We start from the raw sequence: 26,517 nt of genomic DNA on the forward strand, positions 1-26,517 counted from the left end.
TTTAGTAGGAATGATAAAGAAGACATCAGGTGAAAAATGCACTCACACAAATCTGTCAACAGTCATTTATTTACTATTAATTGGTCAAATAATGAAGCCCTAGTGAAATATTTTCTCAGGTTTTATTTCCTTTGTTATGGAAATATTGACTGAGTAAGGAAAATTGAAATAAGAAATAATTACTTATGGAAAAGTGCCTGCAGTCTCTGTCTGTATGGACATTATATTGTCTATATGGACTTTATAAATATACCTCGTGTATGGTGATTGGAAAATTTATTTTCCAGAAAAGGAAAATATTGCTAAGAGCCATAGAAGATACCGATCTTATAATTTCAACCTTTTTCTTTATTTTTCTTATCCTGATCTGTAGTAGTGGCATTGCAGAATGGAGATTTAAGAGAAAATCTTGGAAAAAGCAACAAAACTGTAAGTTATTCATTGTAAAAACAATATGAATAAGTTGAAACTATTTAGCTCCCATACTTCACAACAGAGGAAAAAACACACCATGGTCTTTTAAAAGACTTTATAACTTTTCATGTACATATGTGTATAATTTTCCAGATACATGCTTTTTTTTCCTCAGCAGAATTGCCATATCTGACACTATGAGCCTGAGAACAGGCAGCAAAAGACTCACTAAAGTCTGCACCTTGTAGTCAGCACTTTGTGTTGTAAAAGACTTTCTGAAAATGCTTACTTTTCTAACATATTCAAGTTAACCTTTTGACTTGAATGTTTTAGGATCTGTGTTACTCATGTTCTATAAGAAATGGCTGCTAAACATATTTTATGTACATACTCCTGCACCCCTACTGCAAAGGATTCTATTGAGATCCTTACCCCTTAAGAAGCATTAAACCTGCTTTTTCAATTTTAATAAATGGTGTCACTATATATTGTTTAATAGATGGTTTCACTTGAGCATTTTGAATAATTCACACAGAAACTAAGTTAGAAGAATGAGAAATCAAAGATCATTTTTGTGTCAAAAATCAATTTCTTCTTAGTCTTTTGTGTGCAAAGTATGTGAATGAGTTTTGAGATTGAAATTATCTTCTACCTCCTGAGCAAAGATTAATAAAATGGATTTTAATTGGGGATTTTGCTAAGCATTTAAGTAGAAAAATGTGAGTAAATGGAGGAAAAAAAAAAATCTAGAACTGGATTTTCTAACTAGACTGATACCAATCACTGCAAATCTAAATATTCACTGCCTCAGTTTTTAGCTTATCAGCATTAAAGATACACATTAGAAAGTCATGTGCACTTCAGCATCTGGTAGCCTGTGTGTTTTATATTTGAGAACAATATTCCTGACATACAATCCTAATAAAGCTACATCTCATATAACTGGTAGATGTTTTGTGTCTTTACTGGTCTTGGATATGCATTATTGCATCCAATCCTTTTATTTTGCACTAAAATATTATGGGCTCACTCTCATTTGTATTTCTGTTCCTTTTTAAGTGTCTGGTTTTGTAAAAGAGCTGCAGATTTGGCAGGGGCTTTCATAGATATGTAAGCCTTTATGAGTTCATAATGACTTATAGAGCCCAATATGTGAATGATGCAGAACAAAAGGCAGTGGTTCATTTACTGTCATTTCCTACACTTGCCTCTGCTCTGCAATGTGGTTGTGAAACATTTCATATTCACAATAATGTGTTTTGCTTGCATTTTGCAGTCATCTTCCACATGTGTAAATGGAGCAACAGGTGTAAGATTCCTATGTTTTCAAACTTTATCCCTTCCCACGGATGAAATTGTAAAACATAATAGAAGATGAGGGTATACATACAGACAAGAAAATGTCTGTGCTTATGTTTTTTAAGATATTACGTATTAAAAATGCACACACGTTTAACAAGCCCAGTCTTTTTGATATGAAGATGACTTTAGACAGAGAAAATTATAGATGTAGAAATGCTGTCGTATGCACTCAAATACAGGCTTGGCATAGCACCACATAAAAAATTAACAAATGTTGTTCATAATGCTTGTTGCAATTAGAGATTGGATTTAACTGCAGTGAGTGACATGACCAGATGACATCAGGGGAAAATAAAATCACTTTTGTCAATACTCTTGTTTTCTATCTTGCTACTTGTCATTAAAAAGTCAATATTAAGTCAAAAGTTTCTGTTTAATAGTATGCAAGATCATATGCCCAGTACCCAGCATCTTCTGAAACCTGTATCTCAGTTGTAAATGTGTGTTCACTTATTCAGAATATTTATGAATAGTGGTCACCAGTGTAGTTCTTCCTGTCACCATTCAGTTCTTCCTGTCATACCTATTCAGATCTGTAGATTTGTAGATGCTCTTCTGCTTGAATAAACTGGTGTAGTTCATGCAAAATTACACATAACTGAGCCCAAATAACACATGTTTTGCTTTAGTTTCCTGTTTGGGCTCAGTTCTGACTAAAGTTTTCTGCTTGTGCCTGTTACAGTTCACTGTGTGTAAATGGTATATATGATGTATATCTATCCTCAGTCTTAGTACTCCTGTGAGACTCTTATTTCTGATATAGTCATACAAAAAACTAAAATTTCCCACCAACAAAGCATTTAAGACCATAGACAGCTACTAAGTGAATTAGTTAAAGAGATTCCCTGTAAGTATTTACCATTCAGTTTTCAAGAATTCTTTGCAGGAAATTTTGTGTCTTGGGGTAAAGGCAGAGATCTTTACAGCAAGTCACTGTACCAAAGGAAGTGGGGAGAAAAAAAGAAAATTTATGGCCTTATAAATTCTCTTATGAGTTGAATGAAGAAGAAAGGAGGGAATTATTGTCTACTTAAAAAACTTAATAAATCTGAAAGGACTAAAACAAAATCAAAAAAAGGTTTCAAAAGTAGATCACCTTTCAAACGCTAATGTGATCATGAGACTCAAGAGCAGCATAAAAATAATAAAAAATAAAAATAATGGTAACATGGTTAACTGAAGCTGGGTGGGAACCACAAACATTTCATGGGTAATTAATATCTTTCTGGTAGAACACTTTGGGACTGGTTTGGAACATTTTTAAAGATAATGGTTTAAAAGGTCCCCATTAACTTCATTATGTATTTTTTTTTTCCTGAAGAGGTTATTTTTATAAAGTAAAAACATCCAAATTCTCCCTTGTAAACATGCAATATATTAAATGACCTATAAAAGGAGTAGATGCTGCTTCAAGGTATGGTCCAGAGAAAAAACTAATGGATAAAGGACTGTTTCAGGGGAAGCACAAGGAGAACCTATCCATTTGAGACATTCCTCTGAGAATGGTTTCTCTGCTTTTCCTCCTTATTCTGCCTTGGTGATATCACAGAATCACAAGGTTGGAAGAAACCTTCAAGATCATCGAGTCCAACCTGTTCCCTGACGCCTCAACTAAACCATGGCACTGAGTGCCACATCCAGTCTTTTTTTAAACACATCCAGGGATGGTGACTCCACCACCTCCCCAGGCAGACAATTCCAGTACTTTATCACCCTTTGTGTGAAAAACCTTTTCCTAATATCCAACCTATATTTCCCTTGACACAGCTTGAGACTGTGCCCTCTCATTCTGTCGGTTGCTGCCTGGTGAAGGAGACCAATCCCCACCTGACCACAACGACCCCTCAGGGAGTTGTAGAGAGTGATGAGGTCACCTCTGAGTCTCCTTTCTCCAGGCTAAACACCCCCAGCTCCCTCAGCTGTTCCTCACAGGGTTTGTGCTCCAAGCCCCTCACCAGCCTCGTTGCCTCCTCTGGATGCGCTCAAGCATCTCAGTGTCCTTCCCAAACTGAGGGGCCAGAACTGGACACAGCACTCAAGGTGGGGCCTCACCAGTGCTGAGTACAGGGGAAGGATGACCTCCCTGCTCCTGCTGGCCACACCATTCCTGAACAGGCCAGGATGCCACTGGCCTTCTTGGCCACCAGGGCACACTGCTGGCTCATGTTCAGCTGCTGTCACCAGCACCCCCAGGTCATTTCTGCCTGGGCACTGTCCAGCCACACCTTCCCCAGCCTAAAATGCTGCAGGGGTTATTGTGGCCAAAATGCAGGACTCGGCACTTGGAGTTATTAAATTCCATCTTATTGGATTCCACCCATCCATCCAACTGTTCCAGGTCCCTCTGCAGAGCCATCCTACCTTCCAACAGATCGACACACACTCCCAGCTTAGTGTCATCTGAAAATTTGCTAATGAAAGACTCAATCCCCTCATCCATGTCATCAATAAAAATACTGAACAGAACTGACCCCAGCACAGACCCCTGAGGGACACCACTGGTGACTGTCCCCAGCTGGATGCAGCACCATTCATCACCCCTCTCTGGCCCGGCCATCCAGCCAGTTCCTAACCCAGCAAAGAGTGTTCGTGTCCAAGCCATGGGCTGCCAGCTTCTCCAGGAGAAGCTGGAGCTGTGGGAGACAGTGTCAAAGACCTTGCTGAAGTCCAAATAGACAACATCCACTGCCTTTCCTGCATCCACCAGATGGGTCACCTGGTCATAAAAGGAGACTAGGTTGGTCAGACACGACCTCCCCCTCCTAAACCCATGCTGACTAGCCGGATACCCTGGCCATCCTGTAAGTGCTGCATGATGACACTCAGTATAAATTGCTCCATTATCTTGCCAGGTACTGAGGTCAGGCTGACCGGTCTATAATTGCCAGGATCCTCCTTCCCACCCTTTTTGTGAATGGGTATCACACTGGCCAGCTTCCAGTCATCTGGAACCTCAGCAGTGAGCCAGGACTGTTGGTAAATGATGGAGAGTGGCTTCACAAGCTCATCTGCCAGCTCCCTCATCATCATGGGATGGATCCCATCTGGTCCCATAGATTTATGAATATCCAAGCATCTCAGCAGTTCTCTGACTGCCTCCTCTTGGATAATGGGGGGACCATTCTGTTCCCTGGCACCATCAACCAAGCCAGGAGGACAGTTGTCCTGGGGCCAATCTGTCTTCCCACTAAAGGCTGAGGCAAAGAAGGCATTAAGTACTCTGCCTTCTCCTCATCTGCAGTTACTCAGTTCCCTCCCTCATCCAGTAAAGAGCAAATGCTAGTCTTACCGTTCCTTTTACCGTTAATATATTTGTAAAAGCATTTTTTATTATCCTTAACAGAAGTCACCATTTTAAGTTCAAACTGAGCTTTAGCCTCTCTAATTTTTTTTCCTACATGCTCTACCAGCCCTCTTGAATATTTCCTGAGAAACCTGACCCTCCTTCCAAAGACGATACATCCTCCTTTTATTCTTAAGTTCCTTCAAAACCTCCTTGCCCATCCAAGCTGGGCATTTACCTTCTCATCTTTTGGCACACATGGACAGTCTGTTCCTGTGCCCTCAAGATCTCTGTTTTGAAGCTCACCCACCTTTCCTGAACTCTTTTGTTTTTAAGGGCAGCTTCCCAAGGAACTCTCTGAATAAATCTCCTAAGTAGACCAAAGTCTGCCCTCCGGAAGTCCAGTGTAAGATTCTTCTTGGTGTTCCTCCTCATCACACAGATATCGAGAACTCTGTAATTTCATGATCACTCTGTCCTAGGTGGCCTCCAACCACTACATCGCCCACCAGCCCATCTCTATTTGAAAACAGCAGGTCTAACATAGTCCCTCCCCTGGTGGGCTCACCCACCAGATGGAACAAAAAGTTGTCCTCCATAGACTCTAAAAATTTCCTGGACTGCCTCTTTTCTGCTGTATTAAGTTTCCAGCAGATGTCTGGTAGGTTAAAGTCACCTGCAAGATCAAGTGATGATGATCCTGAAACAGTAGCTAGCTGGTTGTAGAATGAGTTGTCCATCTCTTCTTCCTGTTTGGGTGGATGATAACAGACTCCCAGTAGGATGTCAGCCTTGTTGGCCTTCCCCTGAATTCTTATCCATAGGCATCCAACTCCATCTTCATAAGTTGCAATACCTATGGTGTAAAAGCCTCCTTAATATAAAGGGCCACCCCTCCACCTCTTCTCCTTTCCTGTCTCTTCTGAAGAGCTTGTAGCCATCCAGTGCAGTGCTCCAACTATGTGAGTCATCCCACCACGTTTCTGTGATGGCGACTACATCATAGCTCTGCTGCTGCAACCATGGCCTCCAGCTCTTCCTGTTTGTTACCCATGCTGTGTGCATTGGTATACATGCACCTCAGCTGGACCACTTCCAGACAGCCCAGATGCATCCTCTTCCCCCTTCAGACCTAGTTTAAAGCCCTCTCAACAAGGTCTGCCAGTTCATGGGCTAAAACCCTTCGGCCCTTAACAGAGAGATCTATCCCATCTGGTTCCAGTAGAGCAGGTGACGTAAAAGTTGCCCCATGATCAAAGAATCCTAAATTTTGCTGATTACATCAACCCTTGAGCCACTTGTTAATGATGTGAGTTCTATTTATTTTATCATTTTTCTCTGCCACCAAAGGGACTGAGCAGAAAACTATCTGTGCCACTGTCCTATTGACCATTTGACCCAGTGCCCTAAAGTCCCTTTTAATCACCTCGATATTCCTCTTTTCAATCTCATCACTGCCAGCCTGGAGTATCAGCAGTGTATAACCAGAGGACTGAATCAGCTTAGGAAGTCACTCAGTGATATTTTGTACCTGGGCCCCAGGGAGGCAGCAGACTTTTCTGGGGGATGGGTCTGGTCTACATACAGGGCCCTCTGTTCCCCTCAGAAGGGAATCACCCACTATGATTACCCTTTTTTTCTTCTTGATGTTAGAGGTGGTGATCCTCTTGCAGGTGATTCATAACTGGGAGACTCACTGGGCAGACCACTTTCTTCTACATCTTTCTTCAACATCATCTGGCTGGCTCTCTAGATCCAGTGCTTCATACCTATTCTGAAGTGGCACGTGGCTAGGGGATGGAGGTCTGGAGGAATATTTATTATTCCCTCCCTGAGCAAGGACCTGTTCTCCTTATTCTACCAGATGCCCTTCTCTTTCCTGGGAGTGAGAGTCATATAAGTCCTCCGGCTCTTGGTGGGCCTCCCTTAAAGATGTAAGGGCTGAACTCCATCAGTCTATTTCCCTTTCACTATCCCTGATACTCCTTAATCTTTCAACTTCCTCCCTAAGCTCAGCTACCAGCAAAAGGAGGTCATTCACCTGTTCACACTGTAGGCAGGCCTCCTCCACAAACACCAAACACCCCCTGAAACCATGGATAAGATCAGACACTCCAAGCAGGAATGAGTCTGTACAGACTTTTTGGAGGGCTCCACTTGGTCACATATGCTTGTACCAGCCACAATTTTCAACAGTATTAAAACCATTATTAGCAGAAAGCCCAAAATCAATCAGCCAACAGAAACAACTAAACAACACGCAGAACACCTTACTAGCAAGAAGACCAGCAAACCTGCCTTCTTGCCCTGCCTGAGTGAACTGTGGTGCAAACTGCTGTGACCACGACCCTGTTTGCCCGCCCCAGTTCGCCAAGCTCCCCAGAGGCCTCTTACAATCAGTTACTCAGGAATGAAGGAAGCTCCACCTCCCGTTCCTGAATGGCTCTTCATGAGCAGCGACTCACCTGCTCAGCGCTCTGATAATCAGTCACGCAGGAAGAAAGGAAGCAATGAACATAGCAATGTAATTCCACCTTAAAAAGGCCAGCATTCTCAACAGATATCTTGTCAGTGCAACAGGATGTGTGCATGTGTGGGGGGTTGCCTGGGACAGAGCAGTGATTCTATAACTTGTCAGTGAAGGGGCTCGGAAATTTTGAGCAGAATGTTTTTCAGAAAATGCCAATTAATTCAGTTGTAAATGTTATGTGGGAATGTGTCAGGATTGACTATACTTTGTTTGTTTTGCTTTCAATCAAAACAAAGCATTCTGATAACTTTTTTATAATCTTGTCATGACAGAATATTTGAATGTTTCATTTCGGAAGACATTTCATTCAGGATTGTGTTCAGTATTATAAATTGGGAAAAAGAAAGAGTCAGAATTAAAACTTTTCATCTAAGTTTACCTTAGGTGAATTTACAAAATAGTCCTACTATTTACTTTCCCTCAGTTTAGGACAGGTGAAATTTTAATGTGTCAGGAAATGAAAATTCTACTTTCATGAAAAGTATCTGACAGAAGTCTATCTCTCATTGTTTAAAAATTAAAGTTTTACAGTTTTCAAAACAAATTAAACATGTATTTAAATAAGTAGAAATTAGCTAGAAATAATTTTTGGAATTGTTTATTTACATATTAAAAAAAATTGGGGTTTTTATGTATTAAGTTACTGAAAAGATTTTTCTAAATGTCCAAACCAATATTTGAATATTTGAGTCCTGTCACTGGGCACTACTGAGAACAGCCTGGTTTTATTCATTGCCTCCCATCAGGTGTCACATTTATGAGGTTCTTACCTGATTCTTCTCCAGGCAGAAGACTCTCAGCTCTCCTCATATGAGATGCTTCAGTCCCTCAGTCATCTCCACAGTATTGGTAGAAATACTCACCTCAACAGTATTGGGTAGAAATAAAAGGTAAGACCCTTCAATATGCTGGTAATGCTCTTCCCAATGTAGCCCAGAATGCTGTTGGTCAAGGCTGTCACTATGTTTATTATTGGCTGGCGTTCAACTTGTTGCCCATCAGCATCCCAAGCTCTTTCTCTATGGAGCTGTTCCTCAGGAACTCAGTGTGTACTGGTGCATGGGGTTATTGCTCTGCGTTGGCAGAACTTGGCATTTCCCTTTTCATATTCTTCTCTGCTCAGTTCCACCCTGTGTTGATGTTTGCTTCCTTCAATTTTATATCTCTGAACTTGCTGAGGGTTCACTGCCCCATTGTCGAGGTTTTTAATGTAGAGGTTAAACAATATTGGCCTCCCTGTTGATCCCTGGGGTACACCACCAGTGAGGTGCCTCCAACTGCACTTTGTGCTACTGATCACCACCACCCTGGGCTTGGCTGTTCAGCCACATTCAATCCACCTTGCTGTCAATCTACCAAACCCGGACAATGTCACCTTGTCTGCAAGATTGTTATAGGAGTCTGTGCCAAATGCCTTAATAAAGTTGAAGCAAACAACAGTCATTGTTCTTCCCATCATCTGACAAGATGATTTCATTGTGGGAGGATATCTACTTGGTTAAGCATGACTTCCACTAGGTAAAGCCATATGGACTTCTTCTGATCACCTTGTCCTTCATGTGTTTGGAAAAGGCTTCCAGAATTAGTTGCTCCATGATTTTCAAAGGGACTCCTGTGAGGCTGACTGGCCTGCAGTTCCCTAGATTTTCCTTTTTGTGCCTCCTGAAATAACATTTAGTTTCTTTGAAGATAGGAGTATAGCAGATAGGAGCACTTTTTTCATATTTCCTTTGCTTTCACATTTTCCCTTCTGCCATGAACGGACACATAGCATTCCTGTATTCATTTATTCCCTTACTAGGTGCACAAGCAAGGTTTTGGATTTTGTTGCCAGTGTATGTCCAGAGGTTATTTAACTTTTATTACAGACAAGAGAAAGAGAGCCAAAGGCTTCTTTCTTCCCAAATAAAGAAGTTCTCTGGACTCTTCAATCTTCATGACTGAGCCTACAACTGACCTGGATTGTCTTTCTGGCTGGGCTTAAGAGCTACTTTAAGAAAAGTGACTTTAACTAAATCCTGTATTGTAACTGCTCTGTCAGGAGTTTGGTGACATATGCAGCCTAAAAACAACAAGGTTTTTAAACTTAAGATAAAGACAAGTAATAAAGAGTTTGTTGCTCCGTTTAGCACTGTTGCCCACATGCTGGCTCTGAACCAATCTATCAGCAATCTGTCTAAGGCTGAAGTCTTTGTCAAGGATAGGAAACAATATAAAGATGTAGAAAACTCCTGCTCATGTGGAAACTTATAAACACACAAAATCGTGACACCAGAATACAACTGTTGAGATAAAGGAACAACATTAACCCCAGTATTAGGTTCAGTAACAGTGAAGCATGATTTAATGGAAATTTTTACTTAAATGGTTATGGGAAAATTAGGAAAGAAAAAAAAAATAGCTGAAAATAGAATTGTTGTCTTCTAGAGACCACCAGGCTAGATAAGAATAATAAAATATTCCAGATCAACTCATTTGGTACTTAAACCACACAGTTCTTCCTCCCATGGGGAAATTTTAAATATGTGGACATCTGCTGGATTACAAGCATTCAAACTTCATTCATTAAAGTGCAGTTCTAATATTTAAAGCAGATAAGTGAGAATGATATCTAAGACCTTCATATTTGGTGATCTCTCAAAGGTCAAGCTATTAGATTATTTCTGCTTACTGGTTAAAAGATGCGTCTGTAATACCAGTACACAACCTTATTTCCTAAAGGTAGCCTGAATTTTCCGCTTATTTGCTATTGCCATGAGAATATTCTCTGCATGGTACATTCACACTCTAAACTTTTCTAGGCATTTTAAAGTAGTCAGAAAGTAGAAAACATCACTGTTGGGGAGAAGAAGGAGAAATAGAAACAGATTCTTACTTGTTCTTGCTATCTTTGATCCTTTGAGGCTCATTTTTTCTGTACCTTTACCACCTCTGATCACTACAATCCATAGAGGGGACATAGCTAAAACAACCCCTTTGGCTCTTGCCCTTAGCAGCTGATTTCTTGTTACCTTATTCTAGAAGTCACAGACTGAACCTAACAGTATGAAAAGCAGCCATAAGTAATTGTTTTGTGGAGAGCTGCTACATAGTCTCCAGAAGAGAATAATGAAGAAATTTTAATTCTACACTATAGACCTAAACTGGATCTTAAAAAGAATGTACTTAGGAGTGAACTGTGAAAAAATCACAGTGTTAACATATGTTGAGGGAAATTAATTAAAATAAAGGGGATTATTCTTGATTCTACCATACATTCTGCTTGTTAATTTAACCAGCTAGAAGGGCAAAGTTATTTTTTAAGTATATACTGTTCTCATAAGCTTTGAGTTACTGTATGCAAAATCTACCCATGAAAAGTGCTATAATATATCCTCAAATATGGATTGGAAGGGGTAGCTATAGTGTCCAGGTAAATAATGCCCAATTATTGCTCCCATCAGTCAAAATAGCTATGTAAAACCTACTTGGGAAGGAAAGGGAAGATTTGTAAAATCACCATTTATCATCCTAGATCACATTTTTGATATATGAGGTGTATTAGTTTTGTGCTATCCAAAAAATGCTCCTAAATGTTTTAAAGTATAATTAGACAATATTGTAGTATTAAAAAAATATTCTGAAGAGGTATATTCTAGCAGTCTTCTTCCTTCCAGAAGGCAGTAGGCACTTGCTGAGTCATTATTGAAAGGACTTCAATTTTCCATTTAGGAATTTAGGAGTAAATAAAAGAAAGTAAACTAGTCCTTATTCTCCTGTACAATGTCAGAGATGCTGTGCTTCATTTATTTTGCATACCTTATCTGTTGAGACATTTCTGAAATGTGTTTACTAAATTTGTTGTATTAATGAATTTCGTTCATTAAAATATTTTAACTACATAATCTAGTCTTACAAAGGTAATTAAACATATTGTTACAAGCCTCAAAGGTCTACAAGAGCAGAATTCCAAGCAAAATCACATTGTTGTTAATACTATTAAAAAAAAATTGATTGCTTTTCTCCTTCTTCATTGAGAAATATGAAAGAATATCCAATTATATGTTGTGTCCATTCTTTGCTCCCCTCCCTGTTTTTACATAAGATGGGCTATACCCTCATAGTGGAGAAGCCAAGGAGTCTGGTCTCTGATATTGAAGGCTGCCTTCATTAGCTGCAGAAATTGGAGGATGTACAAGGAGACTGGGGGTGGGGCAGTCTAGAAAACAAAAGTTCCTCTTTGAATGCTGTTCAGATAATTGAATTTTATTTGTCGTAGACATGCGAGAATTCCCTAAATCAATTGTTTTATGCATGATCACTTAAAAGTTGTTCTGCTACCACTTTACACTTTTGCCTGTGGATGGCACGGAATCAACGGGATCCTAATGTTGGATACATAAAATGCTGCATATCGTTAAGTACTCTTAAAAACCCAACTATGAGGCATCCCAAAATGGACATCCATATTTTTGTCTTTAATTGCCCTTTGTTTCTGCTGTATCACCACAGCCTGGGGATAGCCAACCTTGTGTCTTCACAGGAATGCTACAAACATAAATTGACATTTTCAAATAACTTTCATTCAGAAGCTGCAGGGATGAATGCCATTAGGAAGTTTATGGAAAATTAATTGCAAAATGTTGCAGATTTCCTTACTTACTGACTGATTCAGTTTTGAACTGAGGTAGGAATCCTGAAGGAAGATGGTACAAAATTAATTAGTTCTCTTACCAAGTGCTATATGAAAGCACAATGGGAGTCAGTTAAAGTTGCACAGCAATTTTAATTTTATACATTACATACTTCCTAAAAAGTTTACTCTGCAAATTTATTATTCTCCTAGTGCAGTTATTTGGTGGTTTGCTGCACTATGTAAGCATTCTTATAGTGCTTTATATGATGTAATTTATACTTCATGTGTAACTGGTTCTTTTTTCTTACCTCTATTACACTCAATAACAATGACAACTACTACTGTCATGTTCTTTAGGTCACATCTTGGAAGGCCATGTGGCCATTTCCCTTTATAAAAATCTGTTTATTGTGGATCATCATCAACTCCTGCAATACACATGTAAAATACTGTGGCATGAAGTTTTGCAAATGTGTACATAAAATGTTGTTTCCATAAACTTTAGCATAAAAAGATGTTTGTAAGCAATTTTTATTTTAAAAAAAGAACAAAGTGACAATTTAAAGATCTAATGTGTTAAAGCAAGCTTATAGAGAAGAGAGCGGAAATGATTTAATGAAAAAACTTTTCCCTCAGTTTTCTTTTGTTCACCTGACATACAGAATCATATATTCCACAGAGAATCAGAATCTTACCTTCATCTTGTACTGTCTTTGTTCATCAAGCACAGCCCTTTTTGTGACTCCAGTTCAACAGGGAACTTCATGCATAGTAACATTTAATAACTAAGGAAGCTAGTCAAATTTAATGATGCCACTAATGGATGTAAAATTCAAGTATGTGCCTAAACACTATGTTCTGGACATTACCTAACACTTACACACAGTGCTTGATTAATATGCAAAATTTCAGTCATAGATAAATGGAAGAGCTTTTACATGTGCAAAGCTTTGATAAGAAGAGGTAAAATTGCAATGCTCATATGTAAGATACACAATATAGAAAGATAACTAAATGAGTATTCTATTTGCAACAAATCCCATCCCTGTGGGTGATGTTGTACTGGACCTTTACATCTGAAAAGAAGCAAGAATGATACACTGAGCTAAAGCTGAGTCTACTTTTTAAGAAAGATAGTGATTCCACTTGCACCTGTTCTCAAGAGTTTGATTTCAATCTTCAGGAATACAGCACACTTCAAGTCCAATAAAGTTATTTTTTAAAATGATATATATTGTGTCATTATCTTATACACAACAAAACAGATGCAAAAGTTAGTAAGGCTGTTAGCTGGATTTTTTGTTTTGTTTTGTTTTGTTTTGTTTTGTTTTGTTTTGGTTTGGTTTGGTTTTTTTTTTTTTTGTTTGTTTTTTTTTTTTTTTTTTTGTTTTTGTTTTGTTTTTTTTTTATTTTTGGTTGGTTGGTTTGGTTTGGTTTGGTTTGGTTTGGTTTGGTTTTTTGTGTTTTTTTTTTTTTTTTTTTTCCTGGAGAAATGCTGCCATGACACAAAAAAATCATATAGATTTCATCTGCACAGAAGGTGAATGTTCTAGCATGCAGAAAATTTTCCATGCTGCTATGACACAGCCAGGGGCACAAAGGTAGCTCTGTTATACCTGTGTATCCAGTGTTGCTTCTGGCATATCCTTTGCTATAAAGTCCATAAACTCCCTTTCAGTGCTTTTTTACAGAGCTACACTTTAGCTTAACTCTGATTTGTATCCCACTAATGGGTTTTCCTTTCAGGATTTTCTTTGGAATTTAACATCTATCTATCTATCTATCTATCTATCTATCTATCTATCTATCTATCTATCTATCTAATCTGTGTATTTTTAAATGGATAACATATAAAGCAACAAATAGTTAAATTCTGGCAGCTCTTAGCACTCAATTAGGAATACATCCTATTCAATATCAGCATTTTTCTGAAGTATTTCTTTACAAGGAATGTGTACCTGTGACGGATTTCCACACTTTTCCCAATTTAACCACACTGCACCTTCTGAGATATCAGCACCTTGGTCCTCTGTTACAGTGTTCTTCAGCTGTGAGGTTTTTAGATGCAATCTTTTTCATGGAGTCTTTTTCTCTTTTGAGATGTGATGTGTTATAATTCTCTTCCTGAGAAAGACTTTAATAAAGTTTTTAATACTGTGGGTTTGTTTAGTAGCTCTTGACACCATTTACCCATTGCTTGCTTTATTTCTTTTCTGTTTGAAAAATCCTTCATTGTTTTTCCTAGGATGTCTCTAAACTTTCCTGCTGAAATCCTATTAAGCTGCTAAAATTTTATTATTTCTCTATCAGTACCCACTTCAATATGCTTTAAAGTACTACATGCATACTTCCTTTTCCCTTGACTCACGCTGCTTTTTTTTTCTGCTCTGTCTTTCATTACACATAGGATTTTTGCCTGTTCTTGTCATTTTTGGAGGTATTTTGGAGAAAGTAGTTTTTCTTTGTTTGGTTTTCTTTCTTTCCCTTCATTCTAGTTATTCTTACTTCTCCAGATTTCTATATGGTTTGTATTTAAACCAGATACTATTCTGACAGGTTTTGTGCTGCCACATGAAGGAAAGCTATAGAAACAGTGCTTTTTGGTAGACCTAAATTTTAGAACAATATTTAGTACTAAATATTGTTCTTGAGGTAAATTTGAATTTGCTTAAACAATACGTCTACTCATCCACTAACTGTCTCATTTGCTTCTGAATTCAAAGATATATTTATGAACTGTGTTTTTATTTTGAATACTTTATGAGGACTGTGATTTAAAGGCATTGCTGCTATTTAATCCTTTCTGTTGCTTTCTTCATGAATTGGTAGTTTCTTGTTATGTATTTAATTGCCATTTAATTTGTAAGTTCTTTTCCAACCACTTTATGAAGCCCCCTTTCTTTTGTTAATTGCTTTGTAATGAGAAGCATGTGAAAGAAAACATAAAGGTCATCATGTAGTTGAAAAATGCTCTTGACACATCTTGGCCTCTTTTATGACTGCTGGACTGTTGCCATTTGCTTCAAGGGTGGTGTGAACAGGGTCTGGAGGGTAATGTTCTTCTCTCATCACTGCAGTATGAATACACCTCCAAGTCAAAAGACTAATATCTGATCCATGTGTTTTCTTATTCTCTCAAATAGCCACAATCAAAACACTGGCTTTAAATGCATTCATTTCATTGCACGGCATGCTTTACAAGTTCTGGTTGTTGTGAACCAAGGGTAAGCTTTTAGTGCTTGCCTGGCTCTCTGTAAATTCCCATTTCATTTAAGCACATGACTTGATAGTTTTGGTGGTCGTGAGCAGCAAAGATACACAAGCATCTGAGGCCTTGGAGGGATAAAGTTTAAAAGATAAAGTTTAAAAGAGATTCACAAAAGCCTGGTGTTTCAAAACAGGCATCAGTTTTCAGAAGGAGCTTGGTGCGTCCAACTTGCACAACCAAACATGCCAGTATTTTAGGGGAATGTAATCCCTCAAGTGCAGAGTAAAAGGTAGTTGTTGGCTGCATGCCCTGCTGATGAATTTTCTTTTAATTGTATTCCAGAATAATAATTCTGGACTTGTCACATTTCAAGTTATATACTGGGACATGATGGGGGCACAGTATTCCAAGCCTGTGGACATTTGTAGCCCTGTCAACTTCAGTAGGGCCACAAGAATTTTTCAAGTATAATCTGGTGCGTGAAATTCACACAGCATGACCACAGATCCATTAAAAAAATATCAATGAGAAATTTATGATTTTTGAAAATTAATGTGAATATAGAAGATGTTGAGTAGGTAGGTTTTCTTACAGCAAATGCAAAATTAAGTGGGACATCACCCATTTTAGCTACTTATGATAGTCCATTGGCCACTTAAAGCTTCAGCTTTCTTTCATTCAGGTGTATTCAATTATCCTTTTTATTTTTTTTTTAGGTTAACAAATATATGTTTGTCAGGCTTTCTGAGCTATACTTACTACCTTCCATAAATATTCAATTATAGTATAGCAACTTATTTTTTTAAATGGCTTGCAGCACATCTAGTAAAGTATTATTCTTGGGTTTGGAATAATGACTAGCTTAAGAATAATTTAGCAAATATAAATAAAAATAGTAAATGAATATGGTTCTGCTTTTCAAAGGACTTAAGTGTCCTGCTTGTTTCCTGCTGCAGTAAGATATCATTCATAGATACCTTAAATTTTTTGAAGTTCATTTTAGTACTAAAAAAATCCCAGAAAACTATATTAAGAATGATTTTATGCATGTTGTGACTTAGGAACAAATCTGATTTAAAATACTTTTTCATGGCTATTGGAAAGGATCTTCTGTGCCCTCCTTGGAGAAGCCAAATCTTTCATCTGGGATTTAATTATTCAAACAAACAAAGAAACAAAAAAGCTTTATTTTGGGTGAGTTAGAATGTTGCTCTATGATATAGTCAGAAAAATGTTCTCAAACAACCATTGCAGAAAAACATAATTATGCTCACAGAGTCATTAGAGATGAATGAGGAATGAGTGGACAGAATGTGTTGCTTGATAAATTTAGCTCTGTCTCTGACTGCCGCTTGTTTGTGAGCTGCTTTGGTCTTCCTTGAATCCGTTTGTTACTCTAAATTAGCCTCCAGTCATGGTGGCAGCTCTTGTGTGTTCCCATGGCCCTGGGAGCAATGCCAAACATGTTCTGCTGCAAGCAGAGCCTTCTGAACAGGCTGGAGGAGATGGGCCAGAGTCAGGATCCGGTCGTCTTAGCTCAGCCTTTGGGCAAACCTGAATATCCATCTTCTTTTGATATAAAGCCAAAGAAATATTACTGATGTATGATAATACAGGTACATTACCCAGGTATAGAAAACAGACTGAGAATGTGGAGTCTCAATCTCATCAAAGGCAAAAATCTCAGCCAAATATGGTGGAGCAACTATCTCTAAAGCATATCCTAATCTCAGGAGCATGGAAAAAAAATGGAATTTCTGAGTACGAAAATCTGCTTGTGCAGTTACTGTCTTTGAAACAAGCAGTGAGCAAACTTGCTACCAGCATGTGTGTTCTCACTGAAGAAACACAAACTGATTCTACAGAGAACTTGAAGGAGCCCATACCCGCTCTCAGCACTGACATTAAAATGATCCTTACACTAAGGCATTATTGTAGGAAAATAAGAAAGAACTCTACCTGTAACACAGCTGCCTACAGTGGGATCAGAATAGTCAGCTCATTGTACTCACAATGGTATTTGCAAGAATATGTTAATATTCAGAAATGGAATTCCTACCTACTAGGTAAGAATTCCACGAGCTGCCTTAAGACAACAGATTAACACAGAGCCTAAGGGAACCCAGTTGTGACTCAGGCCACTGTTGGGCAAGAGAAAAAGAGCTCCTTTAGAGACGTGAAAATAGCAGACAAGGCACAGCTAAAACAGAGAATCCAAAACAGGCAGGATGAAGAACATTGTGAAGAACACAATGATGTTGGTCACCTAGAGCTGGCTTTAAAAAAGCATTGGTTGAAGTATAGAGACAGCATTGATATTATAGCTCTGTTACAAGATATACAGTCGTATTAAGAAAATAGTTTTAATGATCATCATTGTGGTGAAGTGGGTAGAGACACAAATTCAGAGACATTTTCTAGGCAGCAGAAGCACTTGTGAAAGCAATATTTTTAAAGAGAGCATAAGAAAGCAACCAGGTAATAAAAGTACAACAAAATTTCCAATGAACTATTAAAACGTAAGAAGGTATAAATTAAGTCTAAGTTATTTCTATGTCAGGAATTTTTAAAAAATACAATTGATGCAAAGTAGTATTTTACTAGGTACAGGAACTTTTTACCTCACAAGATCCCATCTGATTTTTACAATTGTATATGTGCTTAAGAGTTACATAGAGTTTTTAGTAAGAAAATATGAAGGTCTAACAAAAACCCAAGTTTTTAAATATTTTTGGTTTGTTAACTACTTGAGAAGAAATGGAAATGCGTGATTTTGCAAGAAGATAGGTGATGATATAGCTCAAGAGAGTACTGTGGTCACAATGAAAAATTTGAACTCCCAGGAAAAGTACTACTTTGTCATTGTAGAATGTAACAAGCCTAATTTGTTATGAAGTGATGCTATTCAGAGGCTACAACTGACCAAAAAGAAATTGTAATGAAGAGGTTACTGGCCCCCTCTCTGAAGTAACAAGTGATGGGACAAGAGAAAATATCCTCAGGTTGCACCAGGAGAGATTTCGAATGGATATTATGAATGCTTTTTTCACTGGAATAATTCACTGAAAGGGTTGTTAAACATTGGAACAGGCTGTCCAGGGAAGTGGTGGACTCACCAATTCTGGAAGTAGTGAAAAGATGTGGGTGTGGCACTGAGACACATTGTTTAGTTGTGGACTTGGCAGTGCTAGATGAACAGTTGGCCTTCATGATCTTGCCAGTCTTTTCCAACCTAAATGATTCTATGATTCTCTGCCATGATAAGGTAGGAAGTAATTATTATAATGGGATGGGGAAAAGTGCCATGGTAATTGCAAAAATCTGTCCTTGTTTTAGGTTGCCTTTATTGACTTCTAATTTGTACTGATATGTGCTGGTGGTCAATTTACCATGACTTATGTGAAAAATAGGATATAAATGACTGTTTAAAAGCTGTGCTTAAGTGGCAAGAAACTCCAAATAAATTCAAAACTATGAGTGGATGCTGAGCAAGATTGCTTAGTAATAATCTGATAATACCAAGAAATCAAACAGTGTAATACTTGGAGACATTTCTTGCTAATAATGCCTTGTGGATGATGTGCAGCAGAAGCATGATTTTTCTCTAATGAGCATATTTAGGCACCAACAACCACTGGGGAGAAGCAATGCTGCATGTCTGTATCTTGGTCTATACATTTTTTATCAGGATTTATGATGAGCACATACAATAAGGATGAGAAACACCTGCTGTTGAGACACACTTTTTTGTGATGAAGGACAGCTGATATATTAAAATAAATCTTCGATAAAGATTTCAGGGAGGGTTAATGAAGATTAATACCTGTGAAATACCTGATTTCTGATCATTTATGTGGGCTGAAGTGCTGTGGTATTAGAATAAAAGCTAATTGAATATCTTGTGGTGGGCTTTTTATGTATTTTTTAAATGTGTGGCGCTCACCATAGTAAAAAAAGTATAACACAGAGTGAACCAAGCCTGAGAGGTTTAATGTGAGATACCTGCAAGAGGAAGAATTTGCCTGGTAGTTGTTAGAGTGGTCCAGGATGACTAGCACCCTTTCTGCTTCACTGTCAGCCCTGATTACTATTATTTTTAAGTATGTGATACAGAGAATTTAATAACATTTTTGATCCTAGATGTGGACCCAGCTGAAGGAAGAAGATGACAGTAGTTATATCCAGCTAAGGAAAAATCTGTGAACCATGCTGCCTGTGTGTATGGCCAGTATCTGCACACTAAAGCTGCTCTTCAATTTTCACTGAATTTGCTATTTTGCAAAGCAAGTTCCTAGAATACACTTGAATAGATGTGGAAAACAAAACCAGACCCCACAGGGTCATACAAGGTAAAGTTAATGGATTTTTCTCTCAGATATTTGCACTATTTTACTTCTTTTGCTCTAATTTATTTTTGATTTTCTCTCTCTTTCTGGGCCTTGAACTTCACTTACTCAGTATGGAGGTTACAACTTCTTGATAAATCCAATTAATTTGTGAACAGTTGGCATCTACAGAACACACACTACATCTTTATATAAAACCTCTTTTAAAATAGTTGTTATCGTTGTATATGTAGCAACAGCCAGTGTCTGAAGGTGAATTTTTTGGTAGGACCATTGTGCACAAACAGAAATAAGATCTATTAGAATTACATTTCCATTCATTTTAACTTTTTTAAAAATGAAAAATATCCAATAGATTAATACCAATTCCACATGTTTGTCTAAGCCAAGTAAGCCATCAGATTTCTGAATTACTGAAAACTAGTTAATTTATTTTAAACTCATACTACTTTTAGTTATATGATTCCAGATTAATCTGAGGGAAGAGACTCTGGAAAAAAGGACTCACATGATTTCGGATAAGCGATGACAAGTGGCCAAGAATGTTTGCTGTAGATATAAAGACATCTGCTTGTAGAGGACAGTAGATCATAGATAACATGTATACAGTTCAACTTAGAATTCAACTATTAGGGAGCATTTGAAGCCAATGAGTTTTTATATGAAACAAAGAAGGAACCAGTAAAGTCCTGGTTTTAGACTTGAAAGAATCTTTCATACTCACTCTGCTTTAGCCAGTCTAATGCACTAACAAGGAATATGTGTGTTTTTATTTCTTTTTAAAGAAATAAAATTTAAAAAAAAATTAAAAGAGCTATTTTTCAGGCAAATATTTCTTGATTTCTTTTGATAATGGAAAATATCACCTGAAATTAATGATCTACTAATTTTTCACTGAAAAGACAAAAAAATTATTTAAATTATATTTAACTGTGAATGTATGCTGTTACATTTGCTACATATGTACTATTACACTTAAGTAATATTTTCAATCTCTATTTTCCCTGGTGGCATACTTTTCTTACATCTGGTATTAATACACTTGTGTGAGAATTTTCTTAAAGATTCGCACAATTCTATTCCCTGTGGTTAACCCCTATGTTGTGGATAAAATAAGCTATGCATCATTTACCAGACACACTGAGTAAATCAGTAATTAATGGAATTCAGAGTTCATCTTATTTGAACACTGCTAGCTAGCACTAGGCTTCATATTGCTTCCTCAGTATTCAGTAAAAAAATTAGAAAGTAAATTATATGATGTTCCACTCTTGTTCACATCAAATATTCTTGGTGTGTGAAGTTCTGTAAAGCCATTTGTTAGACAAAGGGAAAGGGGGAATAAGAAAGCCATGTTTAGAAAGTCAGGGTTCAGGGCAAACCTTAGATCATCTTTTCACAGGCAAAAATGGTGCCTATAACTCAAAGGAACTACATCAGAATAATTAAGACCAGAGAAAGACCCTTCAGGACACATCCTGCTGAATCCTTCTCTGACCTTTTGTATGTCTCTGTAGCAAAAATGGGACAGGGAGATACTCCCAAGAGGTTACACAGAGATCCTCAAGACACGAAGGATATGTGGGTGCCATTAAACTGATGCATCAGTTCTGTCTCTGCATTCCCACCCAAGGGATGTCTGAGCTTGGCTGGGATCAATGGTAAGTGCATGATAGGAATTGCTGTGTGAGAAAGCCCTATAAAAGAACAGATAAATTATGGGTATAACCTAGTCATATAAAATACTCCCAGACACATGTGGAACCAGGAGGCTTGTATAACTTTCTGTAACCTCTGGCTGGAAATGGCACAGATCTTTCCTTAGGAAGAAAATTGTGGCCCCTCTGGAATAAGGGATGAGTGTTATCACACTGGATTTTTTTTGTGGTGTGGGGTCCGATAAGGCTTCCAGCATTTGCCTAAGGTTTTGGGACTGATGCTACTTGTTCCCTTTTGGGGGGAAAAAGGGGAAAGGAAGAAAAACAATTATATGCTTGCCGCAAAAGTTTTTGAGACTGACTTGAGAAGCACTTAATTCAGCTCTCTGTTGACTCTTGCCAAGGAAAGAGGTCGACGGGGCTTTCACCAGAATAATTTAGGGGAGAGTTACAATGTGTGGCAAGCTGATCAACAATTTCAAAATTGTTCTGGTTCTGCAGTGAAATAACCATGGGAGCTGGATGTCAATTATTGGATCAGGGATTTGTTTTCTGGGTATGCACAGGAAAAGGAAACCACCCCTTTACTTTCTCAAAATCTAGGTCTTCTTTTGATAATGATATTAATAAAGAAGGACAGGAAAGAGCAGAGTTGTAAAGGAAAAGCTACATTATCACCGTGATTTCTCAGCAATACTCATATTGATGCCACTACTTAGAGAGAAGTTTTTTGACTTCAAAAGATACACTGGAACACTTCATTGGCCAAAACAGATGATACTGGTTATCCCACACTGCAATGTGTGTGTGTTGCTCAGTTACCATTTTTTGCACCCAAGAAGGCAACACATCTGGGTAGAATGTGGGTCTTCACTCCAGTGAAAGTCATGTAGCTGTAGCAATCTGAAAATGTTGTTTGTTACCAAATTCTAAATAATTTTTGTATCTGAATCTTGCAGCTCTGTAAAGCTCCCTGTAGGTGAGTCCAGATTATTGGTAGCCCAGGTATATCCTAAAATTCAGTGACGCTTGGTCACTTTGAAGTTATATCACCCTCAGGTAGATTATAGCCAGATTTCCTTTGATTTCAAACAGCTGTAATTTTTCCATATGTATTAACACTGATGGTGTGTAGTAAGTCTCAGGAGCTACCTGGAAGCTGGCAAATCTTTTCTATGCCAGTAACATGAACCAAGAGATGTCTAGTGTTACTAAGTGGAGTGAAACACTTTTTACTGCTTTCTTTGTACAGAGAATAAATAAAAATATTTGTTAAACCTAGGTTGTTTTAACTCAAAAGATATCAACTTGATATTGATATTTTCCAAACAGAAATTCTTTTTTTATTCAAAAAATGCAATCTTAGCAGGTAATTACATTTAAAAGTGAACTAGATGAAAAATAATAAAAAATTAAATAAACCCACAACAAACAAAAGAACCCCATCCAAGCTTAACAATTTCATTTGATCTGAAATGAAACATCTTTCACTGTTTTATTTTACTGTTGAAAAAAATAGCCAATGGCTGATTGTCAAATGTCATAAGTCAGAGTTTGTGCAGCCCTAGCTATAATCACCTTTCAGTTCTGTGACAATTGAAGACAATTTGCATATTTGATGCTCTTTTTCTTATAGCCCAATTTTACTGAAAAAATGAATATTATCCATGACCTCAAACTATGCATTTTTTTTTAGTAATGAAAAGGATGCATAATTACAAGTATTAAAGCTTAAAACTGCAAACAAAAGTGGTATTTTTCTCAGTGACACACTGTTGCTGGTTTGCTGTGGAAGGCTGTGTGCATCCATGAAAGTGATTAATGCTCAGTCCTGGCTGCAAAGGGATAACAACATTCTTTGACATTTCCTATCTTACATCATGCTGTGTTCACCCTTTTTCATAAGCAAATCTTTGCAAAAGAGAGAACTATCTGTACTTGCTTTCCCCATCTAACAGAACCTTCCAGAATTTCATGTGAAAAAAGTAATTTTTTCTACCAGTAGTTTGAAAGTAGCAGCAGAAATTGGTGTTCGTGTTGTAGTTCTCAATGCTAACTTGCTGGCCTTGTTTTCTGTAAAATTTATGAAGTGCTAGCTAAATTTTAAAATACTTGAATTTTACTTACAATATCCTTAGAGTATTGATTTATTTTTCAGTATAAATATTTTCATTAATTCAAACTTAAATATAAAAAAAAAGAAAGAAATGTCCCTCCCCCTTTTCTAAGGAGCACTTAAGGAAATGTGTTTAGAAATGCCATACTAAAAGTTTTCACCCTTTTAATTTCACACTGTCCAGTCCTGCTCTTTGTGGTTCCTGGAGCTTCCAGTTGAGATCTGGGTCTTACTCCTGCAAGCACTAACTGTACATAATCAGAAGCAATCCTGTTTCCAAGACCTTCAAGGCAAATGAAGCAAGACAGGAAAAATAAGCACCAGCGTTGCTGCTTTTTCCAGCTGGGCACTAAGGGACTGAGTGATTAGGACACTTGCCCAGTGTCAGTAAAGTTTATTGCAGTAACAGGAATTGAACATATGTCTTCATTTTCCCAGGCTCCTGCTTTAAATAGAGACCCTCTTTCCTTCTGTGAAACCTTATTCTGTCTGAAATGCTGTATTCAAAATTCATAATGGTTGAACCTGAATATTTGAACATATGTTTTTCAAATTTGTTATATTTTTGCAAACTTCAAAAAAATTTGCCTGCTAACATTGTGTCTTCAAAGGCCGTTAAATAGTCTGGGCCAAGATGTCAGGCCACAGTTTCAAAAACTTTTGCCAGCAGAAATATCTTTCTTATGTAAACAAATCAATATTTATGTGTCCTAGCTGTACATTTGCATGAACAAATACAAGCTTTGCCTGGGCAAATACTGATACATGAAGCCTCCACTGGCATGTCTCAGGATAGAGTTTTAACTGAACATGATTTCTAGAAATAAGTGTCCATTTTGAAAGTGTAGACTTTTATTACATAAGGAGAAGGATGAACTTCATATTAGTAAAATCTGTTAATGGGGCAGAGGACAAATGTTTGATTTAACATTTTCTACTAGCTTGTGAAGTTTAGTAAGTCTTCCTCTTACAAACTATTTTCTCCTTTTGCAGAGTATTCTATATTTTTAAATAATTTCTAGAGGCAAGTTCTCCTACACAAATCATTAACTCAATGTCTATCTAACTTCTTGGTTTTAAATGACACAATTTGATTCAGGGCAATAAATCAACAACTTTTGAGGGGACAGGGAAGAGAGAAAAATCCTGTCATTTTGATTTTCACAGAAGGGCTGTTTGTGTTCTTTTGCTTAGGATTTATCTTGGGTCATCCTTGTTGGCTGTAACTGCCCACCAACATCAAATAAAAGATCCTAACTTGAGAACTGGAGACTGTCCAAAATTTATGGAATTTAAATAAATTTAAATAAATATAATCTCACCTACAGTGCAAGTTCAGACTGGGAGGTCTTGATGGAGTCTGTTTCCTTTGCTTCTACTGCCCTGGAATTCAATCCAGAAAAAGAAGTAGGTGCTCAAATTTAAAACTGCAATCCAAAACACCTCTGCTTACTTGCTACCAACTCACAGAAGTGTCTAAACTTCACAGTAAAATAAATCACACACCACAGTGTGATTTATTTTTTACTCAGACATTCTTAGGTATCTGAAACCTGTGCCTCTCCTTCAGATTATTTTATGAAATAGTTTTTCAGCCACTTCCTTCAGTAGAGGTCTGTGAGGGACAGAGGGATGGTCTATGTGACAAACTAGATTATTTCTATAGAGAGTCAAAAATCTGGATCAATTTCTTCCTTGAACCATTCCTTTTCTTTGAAAATTCAGTTAAACCAAATCTTCCACTGATCCCAGCCAATAATGGAGGAGAAGCCTCACATTTTTTATTTGCCATTGCAGGCAGCACATGTAATATTTCCCAACTTTTAGCCAGCTGCAGAGGTGTGCCACCAGCTTCACTGACACTGATACTGCAGTCCCTGTAGTCTTTCACAGTACAGTCATACCCTTAAGAGCATTGCCCCCCTGCTATCATATCCACTTCCCTTTGAAGATCTCTGTTGCCAGCTAACACAAAGTATTCCCCTGTTTCTTGTGGTCCACCAGGAGAAGGGTAAAACAAAGCCAGACTGGCCCACTTTTGGGGACCTTCTTGAAATAAACCACTGCAGCGGTTTGTTTTCAGGAATGTTGAGCAGCCTAAACTAGCCTGGCCTTCGGAGTATTCTCACACAAAATTTGTTTCACACAATAACTTTACCTTTGCTGAGAGAATCCATTCCCCTTCCCGTCTTTTGCTGTTACATAATTGTCACAGGAGGAGTGTGAGCTTCAAACAAGGCGTGCCTTAGCCTCAGGTTTTGGCAACAGTTTAAATGTAAGGAATCGCTCTGGCTTGCACATTCTAAGGATGGCAGATAAGGTCTATTTATAAAATGAATTATTTATTAAACAGACAAGGGATAACAGCTGAAAGATCTTAATCAGAATCTCTTGCTACACAGTATAAAACTAAAAAGAACTACTAGTAGATTACAGCATAACATAAACCAGTGCATTATATCAAGACATCTATATTAAAGCTATTAAAGCTATTAAAGAAATAGTATTGAATAGGAGTTGAATGTAACTTATCACTGAAATGATGATAACATGCAGAGATTCCTTCACTTAATCCCTGGGGAGTAACTGCAAAGGAGGTGTTCCTGCTCATGGGAGAAACTCCACTGCATTCCAGGGAAATGTATAGATTTCTGCTTTGTTAAAGTTTGGTGTAAACTAAGTGTCAAAAATCTAGCTTACCTTTCCAGATCTCACTTAACAAATGGCAAGATGTTTGTAACCCCATGGTGCCAAAATAACTCGCTATAAGACATCTTATCCTGTTTGAGTTATCTGACTGGTTAACAAGCAACAGACAAGCTCTGGTAGGGATGAGATGTCCTTGATATGATGATGTAATTCTGCTTCCTCCTTCACATCCTTTTCACCATGCAGCAAATAATACTAGTTGTCACTTCTCACCACAGGTGTCCTGGGCCACAGACAGTGTGCATTCATTGTCCTTTCATTAAAAGGTAATTCCTC

The 26,517-nt window shown here is 37.7% G+C and overlaps 1 long non-coding RNA gene across 1 annotated transcript in view; it reads left to right on the forward strand.

The window, feature by feature from the left end:
- The window catches only part of LOC110469742 (uncharacterized), a 60,228-nt gene that overhangs the window by 14,009 nt on the left and 19,702 nt on the right, over positions 1-26,517 (forward strand). Inside the window, exons 2-5 of the long non-coding RNA XR_014952818.1 lie at positions 374-429; positions 8,375-8,479; positions 19,553-19,761; positions 21,276-21,419. This is a non-coding gene — a long non-coding RNA (uncharacterized LOC110469742). The remainder of the gene's footprint in view (positions 1-373; positions 430-8,374; positions 8,480-19,552; positions 19,762-21,275; positions 21,420-26,517) is intronic.

This window comes from Lonchura striata, chromosome 2, assembly GCF_050655825.1.
Source record: "Lonchura striata isolate lonStrDom1 chromosome 2, ASM5065582v1, whole genome shotgun sequence".
Taxonomy (NCBI): Eukaryota; Metazoa; Chordata; class Aves; order Passeriformes; family Estrildidae; genus Lonchura; species Lonchura striata.